Here is an 11,008-nt window from a genome sequence, read left to right as displayed (position 1 = left end):
AATTTAAACCTACCCTCTCTCAGTTTAAAACTGTTGCCCCCTGCCCCGTCACTACAGGTCTTGGTAAAAAATCTCCCTCTGTCTTTCTTATAAGCCCCCTTTCTATACTGAAAGGCCACAATAAGGTCTCTCCAGTGCCTTCTCTTCTCCAGGGTGAACAATCCCAACTCTCTCAACCTTTCTTCATAGGAGAAGTGTTCCAACTTTCTGATCATCTTGGTGGCCCTCCTCTGGACCCGCTCTAATGGGTCCACCTCCTTCTTATCTTGGAACCCCCAGAGCTGGATGCAACACTCCAGGTCGGGTCTCACGAGAGCACAGTAGAGGGACAGAATCCCCTCCCTCAACCTACTGGCCACACTGCTTTTGATGCAGCCCAGGACATGGTTGGTTTTCTGGGCTGCAAGCACACATTGCCAATTCACATCCAATTTCTCATACAACCAGTATCCCCAAGTCCTTCTCTGCAGGGTTGCTCTCAATCCCGCCATGCCCCAGTCTGTATTGATACAGGGGTTGCTCCAATCCAGGTGCAGGACCTGACACTTGGCCTTGTTGAACTTTGTGAGGCTAGCACAGGTCCACTCCTCAAGCCTGTCAAGGTCTGTGTGGATGGCAGGCATCCCTTCTCTCTAGGTAATCAACTGCACCGCTCAGCTTGGTGTCTTCTGCAAACTTGCCGAGGGCACTCTCAATCCCACTATTTATGCCATTAATGAAGATATTAAACAGTATTGGTCCCAGTATGGACCCTTGAGGGACACCACTCATTACTGGTTTCCACTTGGACATTGAGTCATTGACTGTGCCTCTTTGGACATGGCTATCCAGACAATTCCTTTTCCATTTAACAGTCCATCCCTCAAACCCATATCTCTCAAATTTAACTGCAAGAATGTTGTGGAGGTGTGGTGGGTCTGGCTGAGTCAGAATTTATTTCCCCATATTAGCCCTCACAGTGCTGTGCTCTGCATTGGTAACTTGAGTAGTGCTGGTAACACACCCATGTTTTGGCTACTGCTTAGCACAGCACTGTTACATTCCTTCTTCAATGAGAGGGGACACAAGTAGGCCAACTGACCCACACTGACCAAGGGGATATTCCATACCATATGACGTCAACCCAGATATAAAATCTGAGGCAAGGAGCGGGACCGGAGGTATTCATTGTCTCTGATGGCTGCCTTCTGACAACTGTTACGCATACTGGAGCCCTGCTTCTCAGAGAAGTGGTCGACCATCGTTGCTTATGGGAAGTAGAGATTAACTGCTAGCTTCTGCTTTGTGCACGTGCAAGTTGCTTTTACTTTCTTTTTTGCATAAACTGCCTTATCGCAATCCATGATTTGTGTTGTTTTCTTTTTCCACCTTACTCTCTCCCCTGTCCGGCTGGGAAGGGGAGGGATAGAGCAGCTGGGTGGGCACCTGGCTTTCAGTCAAGGTGAACCCACCACAGGGGGACAGCGTCAAAACCTTACAGAAGTCCAGGTAGACGATATCCGTAGCTCTTCCCTTGTCCAGTGATGCAGTCCCTCGATTGTAGAAGACTGTTAGATTAGAAATTAGAAGCTGTTTGTACTGGATCTATATAGGATGGAGTTACTTTTCTTCATAGATGTCTGTATGGTGCTATGGTTTTGCATTTGTGGCTAAAACAGTGTTGATGACAACAGTGTTTTTGCTACTGCTGAGCAGTGCTTGCACAGCATCAATGCTGTCTCTCTTTTTCTTCCCACCAACCTCCAGCAAGTAGACTAGGGGTGGACAAGAGGTTGGGAGGGAACACAGTTGGGACAACTGACCAAAGGGCTATTCCATACCACATGATGTCATGCTCACCAGTAAAAGCTCAGGGGAAAGAGGAGGAAGGGGGGACATTTGTGGTTATGATGTTTGTCTTCCCAAGCAATTGTTACATATACTGAGGCCTTTCTTTCCATGAAGTGGTTGGACATCTGCCTGCTGAAGGGAAGTAGTGAATGAATTCCTCTATTTGGTTTACTTGAGCATGCAACTTTTGTTTCTCTGTTAAACCGTTATTATCTCAATCCATGAGTCTTCTTGACTTCCTTCTGCTTTCTCCCCATCCCACAGGAGAGGGGAATGAGGAAGAGTCTGAGTGGGTATTTTACTGATGGCTGGAGTCAACCCATCATGCAGTTTTCCAAGTGAAAAATATATTTATAGTTAGTGAAATAACATTTCTGCCATATGCATTGCATATTTAAATAGTGAAATATTTATAGAAGGATCCACACATGGGAAGAATTAAAAATGAAAGCTGGAACACGACATTAGCTAAGTAATTGATATAATTTAGGTTCAGTTGTGTCATTTATTATCATAAAAACCCACTGTTTTAAATACATAGTTAATATTATGCATTTTATTCTGCAGATGCACATATACATTACTGCAAACTAAGTGGCAGAAGAAACACCTTCTTAGCACACATTAATTCAGTTTTGGCAAGCCACTTCCTAAATTATCAGCAAACTCTCAGCCTTGTCTGAGGTATTTTTGTTCTTTATTTTATTGTTGTAATTCCTATAGACATTAGTGTTTTGCTAAATAAAGGAATGTAGCGCAGTAAATATATCACAACAAAATAGATGGCAAGTCCCCCTCAACCCAAACTCCCCCCCTCCACCAATGAAACCATTGCAGCTCCATTACAGAGAAAGGGTCAAAGACCTGTGAGAAAAACATCTGAGGAGTTACATTCAGATGTGCAGGATCACATTCTAGGCTTATTTATATATATGGAGAGACCACCAAGTTCAGAGTTTACAAAGAACCATATTGTTACAAATACAATACTATACTTTTCCCAATACTTTATAATAATTCCTATTCAATTTTTTTACAGAACAAGAGAGTTCAGGCACTGCACAAAATACGTACAAGAGATCTCATGCACATGTTCATCTTCAGAAACTGATTTTATTTGGAAAATTAAGGAAAAAAACCACAAACCAAATCTGGAAATTCCAACCAAATCTCAAATCAAAACAAGATTCAACACAAGTGGAGAAACTTGCTAATAAAAAGGATCTTTCATCCTTAATGTAAACATTGGAGCATTAATAAGAACATATGAAATAGTGAAGAGGGAAAAAACTTTTCAGACCTTTTACAGAAGAAGGAATGTGAAATGGTATTTTATTGTTTTGAATCCATGGAGAATTCACACATCCAATCTAATAAACTACTGCACTACTGTAGAAAATCACCAACTCTTCCTTTTGAGCCCATTTTTCTTGCAACTGTCTTTACTTTTGCAAACTAAAATGGGATTTTTTACAAGACTTATCAGAGGTGCACACTGGAAACTTGCCAGTGTAGAAATCTTATATACATATTACAATTAATTGGAACAATGAAGATTTTTCACTAGACTCCAATCCTACAAGCATTCACATGCTTAGCTTGAAGCATCTGTTCACCATGAAGTCAACAGGTGCTTATAATTAGGTATATGTTTGATTACAAGAAAACAGCCTTGGTTTTAATGATTCCAGTTTTTGTGTGCTTAGGTTTTCGTCTCCCACTGAGGTCAATGGAAAGACTCCTCAACATGAGTTGGACAGAATCACAAAAATAAGTGAAGTTGAGGATTTAAAACACAGTAGGAATCAAAGTGTGATAACTGTCTTATGACTGTTGAGTTTCCTCAGACAACTGGAAAGGCTTCACTGCATATAACCTACTAAATAGTACAGACCCTTTTCAGTACCAACCATGTAGTCCAAGACTCAGCAATTCAGTCCATCACACAACCAGTGAAATACGAATTGGATACTGCCCCCACTTTAGGAGAAACCCGCAAGGCCATACAGCAGGTGAAAATTAGCAAGGCAGCTGAGGTTGATGGAATTCCACCTGAAGACTGGAAACATGGGGGACAAGCACTCCATGCTAAATTTCATGAGTTTGTGGTGCGCTGTTGGGAACTAGGCGAACTACCATCAGACCTTCATGATGCAGTCATCATCACTTTGTTTAAGAAGAAAGGTACTAAATCAGACTGCTCAAATTACCGTGGTATTACTCTGCTCTCCATTGCTGGCAAAATCCTGACAAGAATACTCTTGAACAGACTAATACCTGCTATAGCAGAAGGAATTCTACCTGAAAGTCAGTGTGGTTTCAGAGCCAACAGGAGTACCACAGACATGGTATTTGTTCTCAGACAACTGCAAGAGAAGTGTAGGGAACAGAACAAAGGTCTTTATGTAACCTTTGTTGATCTCACCAAGCTTTTCGATACTGTGAGCAGAAAAGGTCTATGGTAGATTTTGGAACGTTTAGGATGTCCCCCCAAGTTCCTTAAAATGATCATCTCACTCCATGAGGATCAGCACGACCAAGTCAGATATGGCAATGCACTTTCTGAACCCTTTCTAATAACTAATGGTGTGAAACAAGGCTGTGTTCTCGCACCAACCCTATTCACAGTCTTTTTCAGCATGATGCTCCAAAGGACCATGGCAGACATTGATGATCAGGACGGTATCTACATCCGATACCGTACTGATGGAAGCCTATTCAACCTAAGGCGACTGAAGGCCCACACTAAAACCTTAAACCATCTTGTCCGGGAGCTGCTTTATGCTGATGACGCCGCCCTTGTTGCACACACAGAAGCAGCTCTGCAGCGTTTAACATCCTGCTTTGCAGATGCTGCTGAGCTCTTTGGGCTGGAGGTCAGCTTAAAGAAGACAGAAGTTCTCCATCAACCAGCACCTCAGGAAGTCTTCCTCCATCCCCATATCACCATTGGCGAATCAGAGCTCAAATCAGTTCAACAGTTTAATTACCTAGGTAGCCTCATGGTAAGATTGACGGAGAGATAGACAACAGGTTAGCAAAGGCATATAGTGCTTTCGGAAAGCTTCATAAAAGAGTTTGGCGAAATAAACACTTGAAGAAAAGTACAAAGATCCGTGTTTACAGAGCCATAGTGCTGTCTACTCTCTTATACAGATCTGAATCATGGGTCATCTACCGCCACCACCTGCAACTCCAAGAACGCTTCCATCAACATTGTCTCCGCACGATCCTAAACATCCACTGATCATATTATGTGACTAATACATCTGTTGTAGAACAAGCAGCAGTCTCAAGTATTGAGGTCATGTTACTGAGAACACAGCTGCGTTGGGCAGGGCACGTCTCCAGGATGAAGGACCGCCGCCTCCCTAAGATCATGCTTTATGGTGAACTTGCCACTGGCTGCCGCAAGAGAGGAGCCCCAAAGAGAAGATACAAGGACTCCCTCAAACAACATCTCAGCCTTGGTCATATTGATCATCATAACTGGTCTACTCTGGCCTCCAATCGGGAGACCTGGAGACATACCATCTATAACGCTGCTGATGCTTTTGAGAAAGCACACAGGATCACCCTTGAGGAGAAAAGACAATGGAGAAAGAATCGTACCTTGCAGAATACACCATCTAAGGAGTCTTTCTGCTGTGCCTATTGCAACCGGTCATGCCTATTTCATATTGGCCTTTTTAGCCACCAACGCTCTTGCAACAAATGTGGGTAGAGCCCTTCCCAAATCTTCGTTCGCGAAGCCTAGCCATGATTCAAATTTTCAAATTATCCTCATAAGCCAGGTGTCTACAGTTAAAAAATTCTAATCAAAAGTCTTTCACAATCTATTTACATCAGTCTGCGAGCAGATGTAAATATTAACCTGGAATACTAATACCATTTGCATTGCAAAATCTGCTATTCCAGACTCTGAGATTAAATTATGCAACAACAAGAATTGCAGTAAATCAAGTCATTGTACACTACTTTGAAACTAAAATGTATTCACTTACTACAATAGCTTATGCTCTGTTCTGTTATCTCCCTTACTGCCCATTGAAATATAAAGCTGATTTTCTCTCTCCTTTCAACCCATGTATGTCCATGGTTTCTGAAAGGCAACAATAAACCTCTGACCACAGATGGAAACCAAATGCTCTGATAAAAACAGAGTTTTCATGGCTCTCATCAACAGAAGTGTACATATGTACACACATATTCATGAAGTCTCTGTAATAAAGTCCAGGTATCATTACTAATCTCCAAACACAATGCACTGCACAGTCCATTCCACAGTAATGGAGAAACTAATGGCTATAAGCATAACACCATTTTCAAGTGAAAAGGATGGGATTTTTTTCCCATGTGTGTTCTGGTCTTGTTTTTAATCCCACTGAGCCTTTATATCACAGTAAGACATGGCAGAAACTGTTGCTTTCAGGAAATTCAAGGCATCAGTCTGGTCTAAATATATGGTTCAAATTCAGTGTAGACAGTAGTAAAAAGAATCATCAGCTGCTTTATTCTTTTACTGTTTTTCCCCTTTGCCCCTGATATAAGTTATAGACCAATCAAATCCTGCATTTCATACATCTCTACATTTCTTCTTCATACAAATCCATATAGTGCTCACACATCCTCTAAGTATCATATGGAAAATCAAATCACAAATTAACTTATATAACAAAATAAAGAAATAATTTTTCCCACCTTACCTTTACTCCTCCCATTTATCTATGTCTAAAGAAAAATGTCAATAAAACTAGATGTCTTTCAACAAAAAATACTTTTAAATTGTCTTAGTGTAACAAAATTACTTAAAGCAGTGTGAAAACTTATTATTTTCAAGCTTCATGAATATCAAATACAATTATAAAATGTCAGTATAAACAAGCACATGGTTGTGTGCACCAAATCTGTAATTAAGAGCTTAAAATGTGTAGCTTCTCTGCAGAACCCTTCAGTATTACTCTTGCTGCATATTTAGAGATCACTCCCCTCCCCTCCAACTTTAACGTCTGAAACGGGCATATAAAAGACACATTGCATTTGAAAAAGAAGTATTTTAAACATTAGAAACCTGAGGGACCCAACTGCAGAAAATCCCATCTCCTGAACTATTTGTTGAAACATGTCAAAATTGGATTGTTTGTACCAACTCACAGAGTACCTTTTGGGGTTCTACTATCCTGAAGAACAGAAATTAAAGGGTCTGCATTTGAGAGCATCAGTTATTCTTCATAGGCATGTAAGTCTTCTTTTTGTGAATCTTAGCATGGACACTGCTGTTGCTGCTATTTACTCTGTGTGTGAAGTTGCATAAAGCTTTACTTGTACAGAGATGCAACTAAAAAGTCTCATGGCTATATTTTCCCTCTCCCTCTATAGACAACAAACATTGGGGAGAGAGAAATGTATCTGCAAACACAAATGCAGGGCTAGAAACAGAAGCAGTAATGAGGCAAACTATCCTTCATGCATATTGCGAAGGTGAGGTGACAGTCTTAGATATAAACTGGTTGCTCTTGCGCAGTCAGCAGTCTGTACATAGCAGCTGGCATGGTCTTCATATGAATCTAGAAGGTAATAAGATGTGTTAATCAATACTCCTTTTAGGCATGCTACCAAACGCTAGTGTCCATAGTCTAGGGAGCACTAGGGAGGAAACTAGCTGAGGTAACATAGGACAGAAGGAAAAGGAAAAACCTGAGAATGTTCATATCCATATAAAGGTCTGGGGAAAAAGGATTATCTAAGGTGTTGAGTATCTACCAACCATCTCAATTTTATCTGAAGTTGTGGGTACTTCAATAATAAGAAAAACCTTGGTGGTTCTTATTCTCACTTCTAGTATTTATGTTTGAACAATAACAACCCAAAAGAGGCAATGATGATGAAATATGCAACACTATCTAGGCATACTGCTTGCTCCTACCTCACCAACAGCATTTGAGAGAATGTGAACAATTTTCTCATGAGGTGTTGCTACAACGCTCTGCCCATTGATTTCAATGATACGATGGCCAACTCGCACTCCTCCTCGCTCTGCTATACCTCCTCTCATAAGGCTACAAATCTGGAAGGGAAAGGACAAAATTATCACAGTTTTGATGTGGAACAGCGACTTTTGACCACAAGCAATAATTCAGTATTTACTGATTTAAATTCAGTATTTATTTTTGCAACAAAGTCTAAAATGTAGTGGATCACTGATTCAAAGTAACATTTATTAGCAATTGAGTACTACACATTCTTTTCCAAAATAAACCATCCACAAAAAGCTATCTGTATTGTTCTTGTTACTTCATTATTTGAAAATTTAAGAGCGTATGAAGACCCATAGTTTACAAAAAGTTCAAAGTGCATAAACCTTGCATTAAGAGACAGACTCTTTCTTTTGAGACCATATACAATGATTCGGTCAGAGATACAAATGCTACAGACTGAAAGCAGCCTAAACCATTGCTTTTACTCCTCTGATTGATTCTAAAGCTATGAAATAAAATTTCTTTTCCTACTTTTGTCTGGGAAAGAAAGTCAGATGAATAACTTTGACCAGTTCAGCTTTGATATCTTAGACTCTGTTGCAGTGAAGGAAAAAATACAATTCATTACATATGTAAACTTTACCATATGTAAAAGCATCACCAGACAGTCTGGAAGCTACTTACTATCCCATTCTGTACACTGAAGCCTAACTGGTATCTGAGGTCAGGTCTCCTGATCAAGACTGTGGTTACCGGAGGGCATCTAACTACATTCAGTTTAATGTGGTCTTGGTTTTTCAAACCCTGAAAACAATAACAATCACCATGAAAACTACTGACAAAGATGGAATGCAACGATTTAACATGAGCACTAGGAAAAACAATACCTAAAATGTTAACATGGGAATAGTCCTGAATAAGCAGTTCTTTGAATGTATCATTATGAAACAGGCTTCCTGAATACCAGACACAGGCAACAGGATGCTCAGTGAATTGAATGATGCAGTATAAAACTCTTCTTGTAAAGGAGTTCATGTGGTTGTTTTAAATCTAACTTCCCGTTGGCAATTTCTTCATTTGAGAACACAAATTATTGTTCTAAATGAAGCAAAGGAAATAAAAAGCAGGTCTACGCAGTTGACCAGAAAAACGCCAAACATTCTGGCTGGGAAATGAAATTTAAAATATATAACTAAGATAGATAACTACGAATAAGTTGCTTTCCTAGTGTAGTTATATTTAATTTCGTAATGCAAACATCAAGTCTGTGTATTAAGCAATACTCACATTTACATTACCCCTCCCTTCTAAACTGGATTTATCACATTCACCATTAAATCTTTACTACCAGAAGAACTAAATGAAAAAGGAAACCCCAAACATAAAAGTGGAGAAAATTGTAGAGTCTGACCATTACACATATTCAAGCGTTCAGAACTGTTTCTCATAGATAAATCCAACTCCGGTGTTAAATTCTTTTTTTTCCTGTACAACATATAGAACTGAACACACATTACTCTTAAATGTTGTATTTACACACATTTATCTTTCAATAAGCAGAACACATATGGGAAAGAGATGCTGTGTAGACAGTGCAGTAACTTTAACCTTCAATCATGTTACCATTTATCAATTCCAACACCTGCTTCTGAATTTCTTCCATATGCACAGTCAAATATGGGTCCCATTGAAAACAGTGGGTTGTCTGCACTGGACTTTAACAAGATTAGGATTTCATTTAGAAAAATAACTCCTATTACAGCTAAGGTAATATACTGATGTCTCTACATGAAGTTTATTGCTGCTGATTTTGTTGAGTCTAACTCTAGACTTGGTACTGACTGGAGACTGACATTCTGCTGGGATGAAAAGTCAATGCTGTCTGGACGTGACAGTTGCACAGTCCCTGAATCTGTTTCTGATAGCAGTTAGCACCAGGTGCTTCTGAAAAAGACATAATTAGCTTAATACAATTAGGGAATAGCTATCACATATGGAAAGTTTCTTCCTAGATCTGTCAGTTTTTAAATGGTTTATGCCTTCAGGCATCCACGTGCTCTGGTGTCAGGTCCTCCATGGGCTGCAGGTGAATAGTTGTTCCACATTATAAACTCCATGGGCTGCAGGAGAACAGCCTGCCTCACCATGGTCTTCATCACAGGCTGCAGGGGAATCTCTGCACCCAGAGCACCTCCCACCCCCTCCTTCACTGACTTGGGTGTTTGCAGAGTTGTTTCTCTCACATGTTCTCACTCTTCTCTTCTGACTGCTGCAGTTGCTGTTGCAAAGAAACTTTTTCCCTTCTTAAATATGTTATCACAGAGGCACTACCACCATCGCTGAAGGTCTCAGCCTTGGCCAGTGATGGGTCTGTCTTAGAGCTGGTTGGCATTGGCTCTATTGAACACAGGGAAATCTTCTAGCAGCTTCTCACTCTAGCCCCCCTGTAGCCCCCTGCCACTACCAAAACCCTGCCATGCAAAATCAATACAACCACAATGGCATTAATTGCCCCAATGAAAGAATATATTTTGGATATTGATTTGTTGGTAGGATGAAGAGTTGAGAATTTAAATGGTTGCTTCATCTTTAGGACATGGCAAGAGGAATTTGCTATTTGACCTATAACTATCTTGGGTGGATTACAGAAGTAGGCCTGTGAAAACCTCATGAAGTTTAAATATTATATTGCTTGTTATATTACTTATCAGTGCATGGTGCTCACATTTTCAGAAACCAGAATATCAGATCTTTATAGTGAATTTTTTAGCTCAAGCATTAAGAAAAGAATCCATGGGCAACAAAGTGATAGTTATTTTGTGAATTTCTAAACATTTTTTTACTGCAGAACACCACTACTCAGCAGAGACAGAAGGATTTCTATAGTCATATATAACATTACATTGCATGTCTACATGCTACAATATACAGTAGTTCTGTGGCGATTGCCTATTTCAATAGGTAACCCAGAAGATAATTTAGCTGAATTTCCAACGCTCTCTGTTTGCATCTTCCCCCTCCCGAAACTTTGATGTTTAAATGCCCCTTCTCTTGTATGCTGCATCTACCCCAGAGGTTCTTCATTTCCAGTTGACTTGTCTGCTTTTTGCATTTACATACTCTCATGTTAATTAAAACAAAGTTCTTCCAAATAAAAAAATCTCACCATTTAGCCAAGTTCAAAGAAACATTATACTTTC

Source organism: Corapipo altera, unplaced genomic scaffold (assembly GCF_003945725.1).
Source record: "Corapipo altera isolate COAL_440 unplaced genomic scaffold, ASM394572v1 60644, whole genome shotgun sequence".
Classification (NCBI taxonomy): Eukaryota; Metazoa; Chordata; class Aves; order Passeriformes; family Pipridae; genus Corapipo; species Corapipo altera.
This window is presented reverse-complemented; position numbering follows the sequence as displayed.